The sequence below is a fragment of the Cryptomeria japonica genome, chromosome 7, assembly GCF_030272615.1.
Source record: "Cryptomeria japonica chromosome 7, Sugi_1.0, whole genome shotgun sequence".
In the NCBI taxonomy this organism is placed as follows: domain Eukaryota; kingdom Viridiplantae; phylum Streptophyta; class Pinopsida; order Cupressales; family Cupressaceae; genus Cryptomeria; species Cryptomeria japonica.
Genome location: NC_081411.1, coordinates 777,185,962 through 777,205,514, shown reverse-complemented (window position 1 = coordinate 777,205,514; position 19,553 = coordinate 777,185,962).

Here is a 19,553-nt window from a genome sequence, read left to right as displayed (position 1 = left end):
TTATTGTACAGGAACCCATGTACTCCTATTAGTCCCAAGGGAAACCTAATATGCTAATAAAATTAGACATCAAAAAGGCTTATGACAAAGTGGATTGGTATTTCCTTTGTAGCTACATGAAGGCCTTTGGCTTTAACAAACAATGGATCAATTGGGTTTACTTCTGCATATCAAACCCAAGATTCTCTATCCTACTATATGGGAAACCGAAAGGTTTCTTTGAAGTATCCAGGGGACTCAAACAATGTGACCCTTTATCCCCATTATTATTTATAATTATGTCTGAAGCCTTAGGTAGAAGCTTGGATGCATCACGGAGGTCTAGCAGACTAACGGGGATTCAGATCACTGGTGAGGTAGAACCATGTACCCACCAATAGTTTGTCGATGACACAATGATTTTGGGGAAGGACAGTTAAAAGAAGCCAAGGAAATTAAGAATATATTACAATCTTATGGGCTGGCTTCAGGAGAGATGGTAAACAAGGAGAAATCAAAAATATTCTTCTTTAATATGGAAGCACAGGAGGATTACAAGATAGCTTTGTATCTAGGGTACAAAATAGGTCATCTACCAATCTTGTATTTGGGGATGCCTCTGGACAAAGGTATCATAACCAATAAACTTTGGGATCCCTTGATTAAAAAAGTAAGGAAGAAGTTGTCATCTTGGAAAGCCTTATGGCTGATAGGGGTAGGAAGATTAACTCTCATAAAAATAGTATTAGCAGCAATGCCTATTTATCTTCTATCATGTATTCCACTTCCAAAAGGGGCATATAAGAAACTAACTCAAATAATTAGAGATTTCTATTGGAATGGTGCAGAGGATAAAAAAAAATGAAACTGATATCATGGGAAAAGATATGTCGAGAAAATAGTGATGGAGGCAGGAGAATAAGAAAATTACTATGGAAAAATAAAGCGTTAGGGGAAAAATTGGCATGGAGAATGTACACATCCTCAAAAGCCAAATGGGCAAGAATCCTTAGGAGAAAATACATATCACAAAATTAGAGAGAGGTAGTATTTAGGGAAACAAACCCACCCAAGGGATCTAGAATCTGGAACTTTATAAAAGAAAGTCGGTCGCTCATAGAGAACCACTTATCCTGGGATATTCGTGATGGTAAAACTGCCTTGTTCTGGGAAGATTTATGGGGGGTTACCCCTCAATAGACAGTCTAATGAACACAACCGATATAAAAGACCAAATGAAATCTTTATGGGGTAATCATATAAGGGATTGACATTGGCACGAAAATCGACAATGGGATGGGAATGGAAAAACATGCTCCCATTCTTGGTGGACAACAATGACCGAGAATTGGTGCAAATTCTTGAGGGCATATTAATAACATTCAGACATGGGCCAGATGAGCTTATTTGGTCGAGATCAAAGGATGGACAATACAACTGCAAAGATGGTTTCAGAACCATATATGATGAGGCAAACAATATCAAGGACTATATCCCTAACACAATATGTTGGGACAAATTTGGTCTCTGAAAAGCTGGCTTCTTTGCATGGGTGGCATTTCAGGGGAAGGTCCTAACTGTGGAGAAGTTTAAACTTAGAGGTTATGAAGGACCCTCAATGTGTTTCTTACGCAAGAAAGATGAGGAAACAAATGATCACATATTCACAACCTACAACTACACACAAAAATGTTGGTGTTGGCTGATGGCAAAACTAGGTTGGTTAGGTGCCCTCATCCCTTACCTAAAGGATTGGCTCAGAAGTTGGCCAATCATCAAAAGGAACAGAATATTCCACAATTTATGGATATGCAGCCCAACAATAGTAATCTGGGAGATCTAGAAGGAGAGGAACAGGAGAATTTTCCAAGAGACAAAAATGAAGGTAGAAAATTTGATAGCAAAAATAGAAGCCTCCATCACAAAACCTCCAATAATAGGAATACGACCATTCCACAACATGACAAAACATTTACAAACTAGGATAACTACATCAGAAAGTAGTGGAAGGGGATTAAAATCCCTCCTTTCTTGGGGAAGGGGAACGGAGACAAGACCGATGGTAGAAAAGCATGCAAATGGGTTCCCCCGAAGATTGGATGGTGTAATCTCAATTTTTATGGAGCATCCAGAGGCAATCCAGGGGAGGCAAGGGTAGGATGTATAATACATTCACATGATGGGATATGTATTGGATTGAGATCCCAATATCTAGGGAATTGCACCAACAATAAAGAATAATTGTTGAGCTTAATAGAGGGTTTAAACCTATGCAAACAGTCAAAAATATCCAAATTGGAAATAGAAGGGGACTCGTCCATCATAGTTAATGCAATAAGGACAAGGACAATGCCAAACTGGGAGCTCAGAAGTTTATTGGATAGAGCCCTTTCTCTAATGGAAAGCTTCTCAGATTACACTCTCAATCGCATATATAGAGAAGCTAACACATTGGTAGATAAGCTAGCTAATTTAGGGGCAGATGGAATAAATAGAACCACATCATTAACATATAGGGATTCAGACTAGGATACTCATAGGCAGGCATAGATTTAGACATAATCCTAAAAACAACACATTCACAACACATTCACATACATAGTGGAAGGTATACATATTAATATGTACAGATAGTGGTATATATGTATGTATATATTTGTATGTATATAATTATATGTGCACACGTATACATATATAACTATATATAGATACACACAGACACATATATAGATATATGCACATATAATCATACATATACCTATAAACAATATTCTTAGAGAAAAGCAAATAAATATACACAATGTATGTTGTTATGCATATAGGGATACAAATATATGCATATATACAACACAACATACAATGAAAGGACATAATAGGGCTGGAAATTTCACAAATGTGACAGAAATGCTCACCTGTACACATATAACAGGATTATCTTAAATCTATATATACATACATACATATGCATATATATATAGATATAAAAGTATGGATATAGATACATATGCATATAGGCATACATATATATATGCATATAGGTGTAAACATAGATATATGCATATAGGTGCATATGTGTATACATAAATATATATGCATGTATATAGAAGTATATAAATATGTATATAGATATATATGCATATGGGCATATATACATAGGGATCTCTTTATGTAGACTGTCGGGTCTCGGCATAGCTCCAAATATGTTCCTCCAATGGTTAAAAGTTATTCTGATGAGTCCTGCTCATAGTCCGCATCTCATTTGGTACATCGGGTCACATTATCGGGTATCAAAACAACTCATTCTATGGTTCTCCGATGACTTGATCACATCGCCCTCATACTTGTGCATCTTCATACCTCTCTGGTCTATCGGTATATGCTTCCCCGATAAAACCTCCTTCTTGTTCATCATGTTGCAAAGCATATTGGGTGTCGGGACACCCTATGTTTCTCAGATGAGCCGATGACATCAAGGTCCAACTTGTCTATCTTTAGGTCTATCGGCTTATGCTCCCCCGTTAAGGTTTCCTTCCTAACAACTACCTCAGCTTCCTCATCGAGTATCAATGAAGCAGGAAAATCCTCTTCAAAATAGCCGATGTCATCCCGATGACATCACATTGGTGCTCTTTTAGTCACTTCTTTCGGTGTTGGCTATCCCGATGAAACCTCATGATATTCACCCTATTGGGTATCGGGGTAGCTATTTCCTACACTATCCGATGTCCTGATGATTTAAAAACATCCGCTCCACATTCTCCTTCATCTGTGCTCGGCTTGTCTTCCTCATCGAGTATCAGCATAATTTCAAACACCTCTCCCTGATGGCTCAAGTTACCGTGATGACTATCGCATCATTGGAGTAAGTCCAACCGATAACAATGCCTTTGTCACCTAGTCCATCAGGTATTGAGGTAACATAAAATAACTATCGGCTTATGCTTCCCCGATAAGGTTTCCTTCCTAACAACTACCTCAGCTTCCTCATTGGGTATCATCATAGCAGAAAAATCTTCTTCCGAATAGCCGATGTCATCTTGATGACATCACCTTGGTGCTCTTTTAGTCACTTCTTTCAGCATAGGCTATCTTGATGAAACCTCATCACCCTATTGGGTATCGGGGTAGCTATTTCCTACACTATCTGATGTCCCAATGATTTCAAAATATCCGCTCTGCATTCTCCTTCATTAGTGTAAATCATTCTGATAGCCTCCTCCTCTATGCTCGGGTTGTCTTCCTCATTGGGTATCAACATAACCTGAAACACCTCTCCCCAATGGCTCAAGTTACCTCGATGACTATCACATCATCAGAGTAAGTCCAGCCGATAACACTACCTTTGTCACCTAGTCCATCGGGTATCGGGGTAACATAGAATAATGATTTATCAGAACAACTCATTTTATGTTTCTCCAATGACCCGATCACATCGCCCTCATACTTGTGCATCTTTTTACTTCTTCGATCTATTGGCATACGCATCCCTAATGAAACCTCCTTTTTATTCATCATGTTGCAAAGCGTATCGGTGTCAAGACATCCTATGTTTCTTCGATGACCCGATGACATTGGGATCCAGCCTGTCTGTCTTTAGGTCTATCGGCTTATGCCCCCTTGATGAGGTCTCCTTCCCGATAACCGCTTCAGATTCATCATCGGGTATCAGTGTAGAGGAAAATGTCTTCCTCCAAAGGGTCGATGTCATCCCGATAACTTTACCTTGTCTCTCTATTAGTCACTTACTTCGGTGTAGGCTATCCCGATGAAACCTCATTTCCATCCATCATGATATATACCCTATCGGGTATCAGGTAGCTTTTCTTACGCTGTCTGATATCTCGATGATTTCAAAACATACGCTCCATATTCTCCTTAGTTGGTGCAAGTCATATTGATAACCTCATCCTCTGTGCTCAGCTTGTCTTTCTTATCAGGTATCGGCATAACCCAAAACTCCTTTCACCGATAGTCCTAGTTTGAGCTACCCAATGACTTAGTATTCCCACTTTTTGGGGTTGCTTCATCGGATAGTCATGCCGATGACACCACGTTTTTCCATCTAGCCCATCGAGTATCAGGGTAGCACGAGAAATCATTTTTTGACAACCCGATGAAATTTACTCTCTACTTCACATTGTCTTTCATCGGTGTAGGTTATACCGATCACCTCATCGGCTATTGGCACAACATTTTTGTCACCTCCGATAATGAATGTTATGCCAATGAGTACCTTCTTCTAAACTTCCTTTTGGTTCTCCTTCGGAGTGATCGGTCTAGGTCATGCCGATAAGTTTTTTATTTTTCACTTTTGTTTGCCCATTCCCTTTTTTCACTTAATTTGTGTGATGTAGTGGTTGTCGCTCGACCGCGATGGAAAGTCACTCGAGTTTTATTCTTCATAGATCAGTGACTAAAAGGAAATACATGCTAAAAACATATGTTTGGTCCATTGGAGCAGAAAATTTTTAATTTACATGGATTAATCGCAGAACATGTGGCTCCATTGATGGTAATTAATGCTCATTTGTCGGTCGGATGCCTTCATAAAACATTTTTTGAGACTTTAATCACAAAAGGCATTCAAGAGGATTAGCAGAGACAAGGTACATATTTTCTGTGAATTCTCAAGCGTCAAGCACATACTAGAATACAGTAACAGGGAGTACTTAAGTAAATCTGGCATATTGGTTTACTTCAACATTTAAAACATATACAAGTCTCGACTACCATGGTAAGAGTAGGAAGTACATGCTAGATAGGTTGTGTTATTATCAACCCTTTGCTGACCAGTGTTTATACCCCTAATATTATTATAGACTGGGTAATCTTTCATAGTATGGCCAACAATTTCCGATGCTGACTTAATATGAAAAAAATCTATGGCACTAACAATTTTTTATGTTGACTTAGTATGCAGAAATAATATTGGCTCTTCATCTTTGGCACTAACAATTAACAAAGTGGTTTTGCAGAAGGATTGTTTTGAAAATATGTTTTTACGGGATAACCAGAAGATGGCAAATATGGCAGCAGTGAACTAGGAAATTTGGTAGAAGTGAACTAAGATACAACAGTGAACTAGGTTGCTAGCTATGGAGGGCTTTTTGATCAACTAAAATGCAAAATTTGTAAAAGATGGCAACAGGGAACTAGGTTGGTACCTATGAAGGCCTTATAATCAGCCATAATGCAGAATCTATTAAATATTATATGCAAATAGTCATTGACTGGACCTATGGTCTCAGGCAAGTCTGGAGGTTTTCTCCTCTCTGCTCTTTCCTATCGACGCCCACATTGAGCGAGGATTGTAATAATATTTATTAATTAATAAAATATGGCTTAGGCCTTTTATCGAGCAAAAAAAAAAAATAGTATATTATTAGTAAAAAGAAATAAATTAAAATTAATATTAGCTATAATAATACTATAATATATAATAAAAATAAAATTACAATATAAAAAATATTACATAATATGTTTTTCTTCTATATAAATAAAAAAATCTTTATAAAAAGATTGATACATATATTTAAATTATTTATATTATATTATTATTATTATTTATATTATATCTATATTTATTTTTTCTTATTATTAATATTACATTTATGTTACATTATTATTTATATTTTATTATTATTTTTTGATCAATTTAAGTTGGCTTAAGGAAGTCGGACTTATAATAATATTGAAAAAACATTGGGATGCAAATCATGCCCTATCAACAAGGATACAACAAAATAAGTACAAGATGTCAAACTATCTCCTACTAACTTACAGTCACGAATAGGTATTGCCCTACTACTGTGACCCCATGGACAAGAAACAAAACACCAAAACAAGCAGTAAAACTATGATTTTAATGTGGGAAGGAAATTGTTTGTTAAACTTAATCTCATTTTTCTTTCTTTTTCTTTTCACCATTGTTCAACTTTCCTCTTATTTTCTATGCACACCTCAACTCCTTTGAAATGTCCCTTCACTTGAGAGATTCCATGACTGAGCTTTTTATTTCTTCTCCTAACTCCTATACCATCTCAACCTTAACATTGTCTACTCAGACAAGAGGGGATCCATTTGTGGCCCTTAGTGTAGTCTAGAGTTATATTTATTATCATTTATACTATATTTATTATATATTTACATTATATTTATTAAATTATATTTATATATCTTTATTATTCTTTATTTAAGATAATTTTAATATGGTAGTTTTATAATATTAAATTATAGTTATATTATTATAATTTATTTATATTATTGTTTTCTTGAGTTATTAATGTTTTCATTATATTTTTTTTGATTTATATGAGTATGTTATTATTTTTATTATTAATCATATTATGCTATTATATTATATTATCATATTGTAGTATATAATAACTTTATTATTATTACTATTATATCAAACTTGTATTTTTGTTTATATTATTATTATCTTGGTAAGTGCTACCATAAGGGTAGCTCCCTTCAATAAACATCAAAAGAAATTTATAGAATATTATGCATGATGTGCATTAGGTCATCAACAAATTAATAAACCCTATATACCTAATAGGGAGAGAATAGGTTCCCAAACAAACTAATGTAGTTGGCAAAATTTCCTAAATTCCTCTTTTAAATCCATTCTCTATGGAGAGAAGGTTGCTCAGATATTTTTTTCTTATTGTTTTTAGCATGATCAAAGATGCCCACCATAAGCCCATACTTGGGTGGAATATCGTAGGAGGGGATAGCCCTTTTAATTGTACACACATTATCACTCACCAAAAAATTATGAGCCATTATAATACCCCATGTAAGTGCTTTCATAATTTTCACTACACTGACATGAAAGATCTCATAAACCAATCCATCATGGACATACATGCTCAACCACCTATTCTCACCAAAGACATTAACAATCACTTTTTTCATGTCTTCATCCTCAACCTTGAATAATATATGAAGCTACTAGTCCTTGGTTTTCTCATTGCAAATGCATCAAAAGCCAAAGAAAAAATGAGAAGCCTGTTCACATCTATTTGATCTCATAGCCTTTGTATATAGTACTTTTCATGAAGACCAGAGTGAGAAAAAAGATCACAAGGCGAATAGAGAAGGAGGAGGACACCATATGACACAAACACCATCCAAGAAAAGGGAGGCATAGTTATATATAGGAAGACAACCAAGAGACCCAATAGATGTAGAGGATCCATAAAATTTCACATACTATGCCCCTAGTCATTTGCATTCTGTACATGAAATTGAGTTGGCATAATATGTTGGAAAGATATGGAGAGCATCATTAGAGAAACATATGACACAAAAAAGTATGGCAACCCTAGTTCTTATTCAATTTCCACCAATCCAACATCAATTTCTTATCTAAACCATCCGAAGAAGTTAGGAAACAATCCAAGATGTCCTTCTCTTCTTGAAAAATGCTCACGTTACCCAAAAGGTCCATTAGCCATATGTGTCTCAATATACATGTGTGATAGATAAGCACTTCATTCCCTCTAAGATAATTCTATATTTTCTAGATCCAAGCTTTCAACTTCCAATTGGATGTCTTAAATCTTTAATACATTGATACATACTATTGAGTATCCTTCTATGTATATTTTATCTAGACCTTTATCCTTAAATATCCAAAGATCATCTGTGAGGACTTCCATCTTAGTCTCATTATTCATGGCCATTCCAATCCTCTAAGACAAAGCCTAGACAAGATAGACATGATCATCAAGATTAATTCTTCCAATACTAGCAAGACTAGAGCTACCCTTTGATGACCCACCAAATTTTAGCTTTGGACGTCCTCTCAAGGGGGCAGCCATTTCACCATTTTTTATTTCTTATTGTTTTTGTTTGTGTTCATCTCCTTCAACACCATGAGTCCTTGCCAATACTTTTTCCAGTTCATTGTCCCTATACGTATCATTAAAATTTAGTTTCCATTGTTTCACTAAAATTTATTTTCTACTACCTAAATATAAAAATGAAAGCCTCCATAAGATATCTGTTTGCATTATTTATATAGATTAATTAACATAGATAGCCTAGTAAACATTGAAATCATCTAAAAAATATTAAATAATATAATACAATATAACAGTGATAATAATATAATTATGCAATTATATAGTATATTTTTATCATATTAACATAATTGTTACTATATGTTATTAAAATATAGTAATAATATTAACATAATTATATTATTATTATTATACTCTTATATTATATTCTTATTACAAATAAATTAATTCTAATTATAAATTAAAGAAAATTAATATTAACTATAATAATAATGATAATAATGTACAACCTGAGTTGGCCTAGTGATGGAGAACTTGTGCTCTTGAAAGAGAGGTCACAAGTTCAAATCCAACAAGGGGGTAGGGTATGTACACCTTATCGACTTCGGCCCATTACCTATCAAAAAAATAAAAAATAAAAATAATAATGATAATAATAATATAATACGAAATTTCATTTTGAACTTGTCATTGTGAATCCTAGAAGGAAACCCTATTTTATGAGGGCATTGTATTATGGATAGATCATCATATTGTAATTTTCTCTTCATTGGATAGTAGTAAAGAAGTTAACAATTGTTTCTCTAATGGATGTAGCCTACATTGGGTGAACCTCATTAATTTTTTGTTTTATTGTGCTTGGCTATTTTTGCCTCTATTTTTTGCATTAAATTAAATATTATTTATTGCTGAACAGTTTCCCTTAATACCCTAAAAATATCTTGCTCCCTTCACAAACTTTGATCCATCTGATAGACCATTGATATTTTGTATAGATATGGGATGCTTCTTGTACCCATTGAAGCATGATATATTAGTGAGAATATTGAGTTGAGAATGCATTCTTAAAGATGGCTTCTTGCTTTGGATTTAGGTGAAGGTGTGTGGATGAGTCTCATGATGAGAACATTGTTTCCCTATTCATATTGTGAAATGATGAAGTGTGTGAATTCATTAGCAAGATCATTGGTGCTAACTCTTGGAGCTTATGTCACATCCATCATGAAGTATATGAGCACTTCTTGACCCTTGTAGTGTAGATTATATGTGGTGAATTTGTGTAGCTAAGAAAATTGTTGGTAGCGAGAATATGGATATGGTATAAGAGACTATAGAAAATATCCATGGGAATGCTTGGATTTGGCTTGGTGCTTGGGCTATGGGATCTTAATGCTGAAGAAATGAGGATCAAACTGTAGTGGACTTGGAGACTATTCAAGAAAGGGGTTAAGAAGTGTAAAGCGGAAAATCGCGATCGAACCCTAGTTGTTCTCCCCTCTTCCAACTCCGAGGAGAGAGAAGGGAGGTTCGCTAGGATTCGATGGTTTTCACTTAGGGGAGAGACTTTACATTCAAAAGAGGGGTTGAAACTCATAAGATCCAATCCCACACAATGTAAGATTGGATGCTAAATGAATTTCAAGGGTTAGGAAAGCAAGGCTACCCTCTTTTGTAAAGAATGTTGTTAAGGAAATTAAGCCAAGAATACATAGAAAGTCATAAAGATTCGCTTATAAACTGAGTTCGGGTTATAGGATGAAGCTGCGGACCTGGAATTAGAAGTAGAATGTCGATACGGCACTGTCTTGCAAATTTGAGCAAAAGTTGTCGGGACGATGGCGCCCGGCGCCACGGTCCTCCGAAAAATCCGCGAAACGAAGGGGGATCTGTTCGTCTCTGCACAAGGATTCCAGATCTTCAATCTCAGCCGCGTACCTGTAACCTACACACAGAAAAGCGAAGACGATTGGGGGGTTAGGGATTAGGGGTTTGCCTTTAGGTCAAACCCCGGTTTTGGAATTAACCAAGAAATGAGCAAGTGCTGTAAATGTAAATGACTGTAATGTAAAACAAGTACTAATACCTTGTTCTAAGGATGTTTGTATCCTTATGTGCGAAGGTTTAGATGTTGTATGTTGTATGTTGTAGTGGCATGTAATAAGTGATCTCCTCTTCAATGGTTGAATCCTTGACTTGAATGCAACACTTAGCCTTGAATGGAGACTTGAAATGATCAATTGCTTGAAGGAATGCTTGAATGCTTGAATGCTTGAGTATAGTTTCCACGCCTTTTCCATCATATCGAATGAGAGAGGAAAATGTAGTTTATATACTTGTCATTTAGGGCTGATAGACTGATTTTCCCGACCTTAGGCCGACCAGGGAAGTTTATTTCCAATTTGCAATCAAAAAGGCCCGATACCACTTAGGAGACCGGGCCCAAAAATAGGACCCAGGGACCAGGGCGCTGGGCGCCCTGGTCCTGAGGGACCAGGGCGCTGGGTGCTCTGGTCCCACCTCCCGGGATAGCAGGGTGCAAGGAGGTTCAGGCCAGGGTGCTTGAAAAATGCAGTTTTCAGTGTCGTGAGCAAGTTTTGGGGTCTCCATTCAGGTTGGGTGTTGCGTCGCCATCGTGAAGACCGAAATGCAGTCAAAATTGCAAGTGTCGCAATTTTATGACGCTACATTTAGCCCCCACTTTAGCGGGAGTATGTATGCTCATACTTCCGGTAAAGTACAAGGAACAATCATTGAAAGACTTTCACCACGTCAAGGAGGCAAGATACACCAAGCCCCCAGTGGACTAAGGATCTTACGACTTTGATTGACAAAGTAAAAGGGAAGATCATGAGGGAGAACCATGACTGTCAGTAGTAAGGTTCCCTCACTATGAGTCATGCAAGAAAGATATCAAAAATTTTCAAGGCAAGGTTAAATTTGTCAAGAAATTTTCAAGTATCTTGAAAGGATAGACAGGGTGTATGCCCCCCTACGTTAAAGCGATCGCACACGCCTCAACGAGGGTGATTGTTTTAACGTAGTGATACACATAGGAAATGAGAAAGGAAAGGAGCACGTTACCACAAGGATTTAGCCCCCAAGTGTGAGATAAACCCAAAGATAATAGACACAAAACACAAAGAACGAGGTGACTTCGCTTTCCTCGGGGTCAGTATGCTGTATGATAAGTCATGTATATATCATATGTATGTATGCATAATTGTTCTTCATTCCCCAATCAAGGAAGGTCACCTAGAAGAAGGGAACACATGTGTCTTTTGAGTCAACATGAGAGAGACCAAAGAGATCTCAATGCTTTGCATCGTCCTCAAGTAGACAACACCAAGGACAACAAATAGAAGAATGAGAATAACATATAGAAGAAGTAACGAAAGAGAGGAGGAGAGAATCTGCTATGCTAATGTACTAGTCTAGCACGTCATCTACCCCCCGATCTTGCTGATCAATGTTTCGGGAAGGCAGGGAACACGCTAGAGGAGGAACATCCAACACAGCAGATGGAGCTATCACAAGATCCAAACAAGGGCTATGTTCATGTTCCGAGCCACGTTGTTCTTGTCTAGGAGATAGGATAAGTGCTTTAGAAAATTCATTAGATAAATGGTTATCAACATCAACAAGTTCATATTCACTATCAGAAGCAAGAGGAGTAACATTTTCATCATGCATAACATTTTCATCCACATCATCATCAAGATTTATAAAAATAGGATCTTTAACTCGCACAGGATCAAGACCATCATGTATCTTGTATTTAGGAGATTTAGGCTCAATATCCGGCTGAGGAGAAAATGGAATAATGCTTGTTGAAGGTGTTTTTGGAGATTGTAAAGTTTCAGAAGCAGCTGCTTGAGCCCTAAGACGACGCTTTCATCGGCGTTCGCGTGCAGAACGATTACGTCTAGTCTTAGTAGGAAGTGTAGAAGATAGAGGAGGAGGAATGTTCTCATCCTTATCACTTGGGTGTTTAGGTTGTGGTCTCTTAGGCTGGATAATAGGAGAAGAAGAAGGTCTCTTCTCTCTATAAAAAGAAGGAGGAGGAACTGCTCCATATAGAGGAGGAATTTTTGGTTTAGGAAGAAGACCAAGTCCATCATGACGAGGAGGTATAGGTCTACTTTTAGAAGGTTTATTAGGCATAGACATAGTCACATCCATGGGGACGGGTTGGGAATCTTCTTGAGGAAAGACATTAGTTTTATCTTTCAAAGGAAAAATTTCCTTCTCAAGAATGATAGGAATGTCAAGTTTAGGTGTTCTAGGTTCACTTAGAGATAGGATCATATCTGTTTTCCACTTTTGATAAGATTTAAAAAGATGATCACTTCGTGGAGGAAGAGATTGGAATTGTTTAGGCCAAAAGTAATCAATTGGAACACTAGAGGTTCTTTCAGCTGGTTTAAAGAGACTATGATTGACAGTAACAACTTCACCATTATGGGGAAATTTTAAACACTTGTGAATAGGAGAAGCAATAGCCTTCATGGAAGATAGCCAAGGATAGCCAAGCTTCACACGAAATTGTTCGGAAGATGGAATAATAGCAAAGTTCACATCAAGGGATTTGTTATGGACCTCAATAGGCAATGTAATAGAACCAATTGCAGGAGAAGAAAATGCATCGAATAATTTCACAACCACATCTGTTTTGTCATAGATCACTTGATTTAATTGCAAAGTAAAAAGAAATTCTTCAGTAATAACATTAATCATGCACGAAGGATCAATAAGCACTCCACGGCAAGGTGTATTCTTGACTTTTGCAACTATGTATAAAGGACCATCAGGTGCTCTAATGGTTTCAATAGAATCAAATGTGATGGAAGGTTCTTTAGGGATTTCTTGCTGCTCTACAAAGTTAATCACATTCGGAGTCATAGACACGAGACCATCAGATGAGAGAGAGGAATCATTAGCCTCAATCACATTAGAGGTATGAGAAGGTAATGGATCAGTGAAAATCTGAAGATTTTGATTAGGAGGAGCTACAGATGTGTTGCCTTTATCATTCACTCCAGAAACAGAGATAGTATTATTATCAATCAAATCCTGAATTTTACCCTTTAAAGAAAAACATTTTTCAGTATCATGACCAGGCTGACGATGAAAATGACAAAAAGCTTTATGATCAAAATAAGGGGAAGTAATCTTTGCAGGATCAGTTTGTCTTATAGGAGGAAGAGTAAGCACATTTTGTTCCAATAACTTACTCATAATACCATGCAATGATTCATTCAAAGGAGTATACTTTCTTTCTTTCTTGAAAAATTTAGAAATAGGAGGCACACCTGATGCTGCATTCACATTGTTGTTGATGATGTTTTCATTGAATTTGATGGAATCTCTGTTCGGTTTAAACTTCCCAAATGGTTGTTGACTGCTATCACCCTTATCACTCGGAGCCATAGGATGTGATTGTTCCATTTGACTCACAGTCAGTTGATAATTGTGAAGAGTGGCACACAACTGTTGGAAAGAAGTAAACTCAGAAAACAAAAGTTTGTCTCGAATATCTTTTTGCAAATTAGAAATAAAGATTCTTTGAATATCATTGTCAGGCACTGGAAAAGAAATTTGAGCATACAAATGCTTATATCTACCAATGAAATCAGTCACTTTTTCTTTAACACCTTGTTTACAATGCATTAAATCAATCAAAGTAACTTTAGGACTTATATTGTTTTGAAATTGTTGAATGAAAGCATTTGCAAGTTGTTCAAAAGAAGTAATAGAATAAGAAGGCAACGAGCAATACCATTGTAGGGCTTTGTCTCTTAATGTTCTAGTGAACAGTTTCGCAAGCAACCTCGAGTCATAAGCAAAATCAGTATATATTGTTTGAAAAGTCTTAACATGTGTTAGAGGGTCTCCTTTACCATTATAGAGCTCCAAATGCGGGATTTCAACATGTTTAGGAGGGATAGCTCGAACAATGTCAAGAGAAAGTGGGCTCGCAACATCAAATGTGGGCACACTAAACTTAGATTGATTCATAGAGGCAATTTGTTGCTATAAAGAAGAGACAGTTTGTGCAAGATTGTTAATGGTCGCTTCAGTCGAAGAATTCATATTGGATGTGTTAGATTGAGATGGAGGTGTTATGTTATTGAAAGAAGGTAAAGAATAAGGTGGTGGGACTCTATGATAGTCAATCATAGGCGATGATTGGACAAGAGGAACACTACAAGGAGGAATGGAATGGTTAAATGAATTGCCCCCTTGCGTCATGTTCATTTGTGGAGATGTAATAGGAACACTTATTGAGGGAATGTACGAAGAAGTTGGATTGAATGAAGGAAGAGGATTAATTGAAGAAGGAGGATTGCCCCCATGACTAGTAATCACAGGAGGAATGTCTTGTATAGAGGTAGCCATGATGTTTGATGTAAAGGTAGGTATACTAGCAATAGGAGGGGTCAAAGGAATAGAATGATTGACTTGTGTAGGAGGTTGTGTATAACCTAAGGATTCAGCACAACTCTTCATAGGCATCACATTCGAATCCACAATATGTGCGATACCACGTAAAACATCAATTCCATTCTTATCACTTTGAAGCATGCGTTTTAGACCCTCAATTAAAGGAAGAGCTTGACTATCGGGATACTCATGAGACATCCATTGGTGAAAATCGTCAAATTGGTTATCCAATTTCGAAAGTTGTTCAACGGAAATTTCATGGAGAGCTTCTTCATCATTCAGAGGATTAAAGGAATTACCCATGTCCTCGTTAAAAAGGCTACTCAAATTAGGTTCCATCTCCTCGGTAGTTAAACCTCGGAAGGACTTAATTCTACGGCTTCGTCTAACGGGAATAGTGTAAGTAGGGCTTACTGTTGTAAAACTCATGCACTAGAAAGAAAGAGAAAATTTCGAATTTAGAGGTAGCAATTTTCAGTAAAAACAGCCAATCTTCCAGATTTAAGCTGTTAAATGCAATCACAACAGTCTCCCGAAATTTTGGAAAAAATGTTCGGGACCGTGGCGCTCGGAGTGCAACACGGTCCTTGCAACTTTTTTTGAAATTTGTAGGGATAAAAGGTATGATGATTTTAGAGCTAATCTGAAAAAATTGAGTGATTTTACGATCTGTAGATAGGCCAAATTAAAGTTGCAATCTCAAAATTGAACCCTATCAAGATTGTCGAAAAATGCAAAATTTTGAATTTTGAAAAAGAGAGGGAAACTGAAATTTTGAATTTTATGATTTTAGAGGGAATGTCAAAAGCAATGCAAGTTTTGAAATTTAAAAATTGATTCAATTTCACGCTAAATTCAATTTTGAAAGCGGAAATCAAAGTTGTTGTAATTAAGCACTTAATTTCAAAAGTCACAAATTGCAAGAATTTGAATAAAGCACTGAAATTTTTAATGAATGATAACACACTTTTCAGATTTAGGACAGTAAGAACACAATTTTGACACAAAATTTCAATTTCAATGATTTTTGAATGATTAGGAGCCCTAGACCAAGCAATCACAGGATCAACTTTGACTGTAATTTTGAAAGTGTTATAATTGACAAAATCAGCCAAAATTCTGGATTTTAGCAGGAAAATACAACAAGATCTTGCTCCCGAAATTTTGGAAAAAATGTCGGGGACGATGGCGCTCGGAGTGCAACACGGTCCTCGCAACTTTTCTCCAAATTTTCAGGGATGAAAGATATTGTGATTTTGTTGCAGAATCCAAAGTTACAGCTGATTCAGAGATGTTTTGATCGGTCAAATTGTCAGACAAAGGTTGAATTAAGAGGGTTTCAAAAATTAGGGTTTTGACATTTAACCACTTAATTTTCAAAATTAAAGTACAGATATGAATTGATAATTTATAATAGAAAAGCAGATCTGAAGCAAGCATTAATAATTAAACATTTCGCAAGTTCAATGTTCAAAAAGAAAATTTAGGGTTTTTATGCAATCACCTCTAAAATTTTGCAAAAGATCAAACATGGAAATGTAATCAAGGAATCAAATTTCAGATCTAAGCATGAAAAATCAGAAAGGATGTTCACGTCGGGTTCACCAAAATCTAAAGCGGAAAATCGCGATCGAACCCTAGTTGTTCTCCCCTCTTCCAACTCCGAGGAGAGAGAAGGGAGGTTCGCTAGGATTCGATGGTTTTCACTTAGGGGAGAGACTTTACATTCAAAAGAGGGGTTGAAACTTATAAGATCCAATCCCACACAATGTAAGATTGGATGCTAAATGAATTTCAAGGGTTAGGAAAGCAAGGCTACCCTCTTTTGTAAAGAATGTTGTTAAGGAAATTAAGCCAAGAATACATAGAAAGTCATAAAGATTCGCTTATAAACTGAGTTCGGGTTATAGGATGAAGCTGCGGACCTGGAATTAGCAGTAGAATGTCGATACGGCGCTGTCCTGCAAATTTGAGCAAAAGTTGTCGGGACGATGGCGCCCGGCGCCACGATCCTCCGAAAAATCCGCGAAACGAAGGGGGATCTGTTCGTCTCTGCACAAGGATTCCAGATCTTCAATCTCAGTCACGTACCTGCAACCTACACACAGAAAAGCGAAGACGATTGGGGGGTTAGGGATTAGGGGTTTGCCTTTAGGTCAAACCCTGGTTTTGGAATTAACCAAGAAATGAGCAAGTGCTGTAAATGTAAATGACTGTAATGTAAAACAAGTACTAATACCTTGTTCTAAGGATGTTTGTATCCTTATGTGCGAAGGTTTAGATGTTGTATGTTGTATGTTGTAGTGGCATGTAATAAGTGATCTCCTCTTCAATGGTTGAATCCTTGACTTGAATGCAACACTTAGCCTTGAATGGAGACTTGAAATGATCAATTGCTTGAAGGAATGCTTGAATGCTTGAATGCTTGAGTATAGTTTCCACGCCTTTTCTATCATATCGAATGAGAGAGGAAAATGTAGTTTATATACTTGTCATTTAGGGCTGATAGACTGATTTTCTCGACCTTAGGCCGACCAGGGAAGTTTATTTCCAATTTGCAATCAAAAAGGCCCGATACCACTTAGGAGACCGGGCCCAAAAATAGGACCCAGGGACCAGGGCGCTGGGCGCCATGGTCCTGGGGACCAGGGCACTGGGCGCCCTGGTCCTGAGGGACCAGGGCGCTGGGCGCTCTGGTCCCACCTCCCGGGACAGCAGGGTGCAAGGAGGTTCAGGCTAGGATGCTTGAAAAATGCAGTTTTCAGTGTCGTGAGCAAGTTTTGGGGTCTCCATTCAGGTTGCGTGTTGCGTCGCCATCGTGAAGACCGAAATGCAGTCAAAATTGCAAGTGTCACAATTTTAGGACGCTACAAGAAGATTTATTATCTAGATAAATTTAAAACATTTGTGAGGGCTAGTAGTAATCTTCTCCCAACAAAAACTGTTGTAAGGATTGTAGAAATTAGTGATGGAGTAGGTTTCTTTTAACACAAGTATTGAAATTAATACAAGGTGACGTAGTCAAGGTAGGGAGATCCAATGAAGGATAGCCCAACCTTGCAGCTAAACACATAAACCATGCAAAGCATACCGGTAACTGGTAACAAAGTGCTAGAAACAATAGGAAGAACAACTAGTAACAAGAAATAACACATAATCGGTAAACAATATAAATGAATCTTATTAGAATCTAAAGAATTATACATGCCACATGTTGGATCACCATCCAGGATACAAACAATTCTTACCATGAAATTATAAGATCCACAGATCATCCTCATATCAAATCGACTTCTGATAACATTCTATTGGTTCTATCCTAATCTGGACCTCAACCTTCCAGCCTCAGTCCTACCAGATTAGAATCTCGTCGGTTTTACATCTTAGCTCAATCTCAATTCTTTGTCTTCAATCTTCTAACTTCTCTCTTGTCTTCAAATGATTCACAAGCTTCCATATATACCACCCATAAATAATTACAACTTAATCTAGTCGGCCCAAAGAACAACTAGTTCATGAAATATGCAATGGTAATAGGTCGGCTCAAGAACAAATCCAAAACATAAAATGATACACAAACCTCCAGGAATACTGGCCAAGGCCCAAAGAAATACCCCAAATGATCTGCAAGTCACAAAGATCAATTGCAATCTGAAATCATTTTCGCTCAACATAGAACTAGGGTAACCAATAAGAACACATCAACCAGGACAATACCAGAATCGACATCTTACCGGAAACAAAGCCAAATTCTATGAAACCCAAAGACGGTAAAGATCATGAACACAAGGGAATAAACCCAAAACCACAATGCTAAACGCTCAAACATGAAGAAATTCCACGCTCTCAAGCAACTTCCACTGAAAACTGCTCAACCGGTAAGAACTAGACCGATGCTACTACATCAAACTCTTGGGGTTAATTTGAAAGGTGATTCCCATCACTTGATCTGGTTTGGTGATTGGTCTATAGGTACTTGCAACTGCCTTAGGGATTTGGTGATCTAACCACAACTTCCAGTTGCCTCTCCACGATGATCTACCAGTACAAACTGCAACCTGCCTCAATTGACGATCTGTTCAAGTCTCCACCCACTAACTGCCTCAAGTTCAAGATCTAGGATTGGCGGTCTACCTAAAAACCTTTTTCTGCATCATCTTCGGCGATCTGAACAAGTCCACAAGTTGTCTCAATCTTCCCTCCAGCCAACCGGTGCCCAAACAACACTCTATCCAACAATAGTTTCATGAACCAGCTCTGATACCATTAGACACAGTCAAGGTAAGGAGATCCAATGAAGGACAACCCAACCTTGCAACTAAA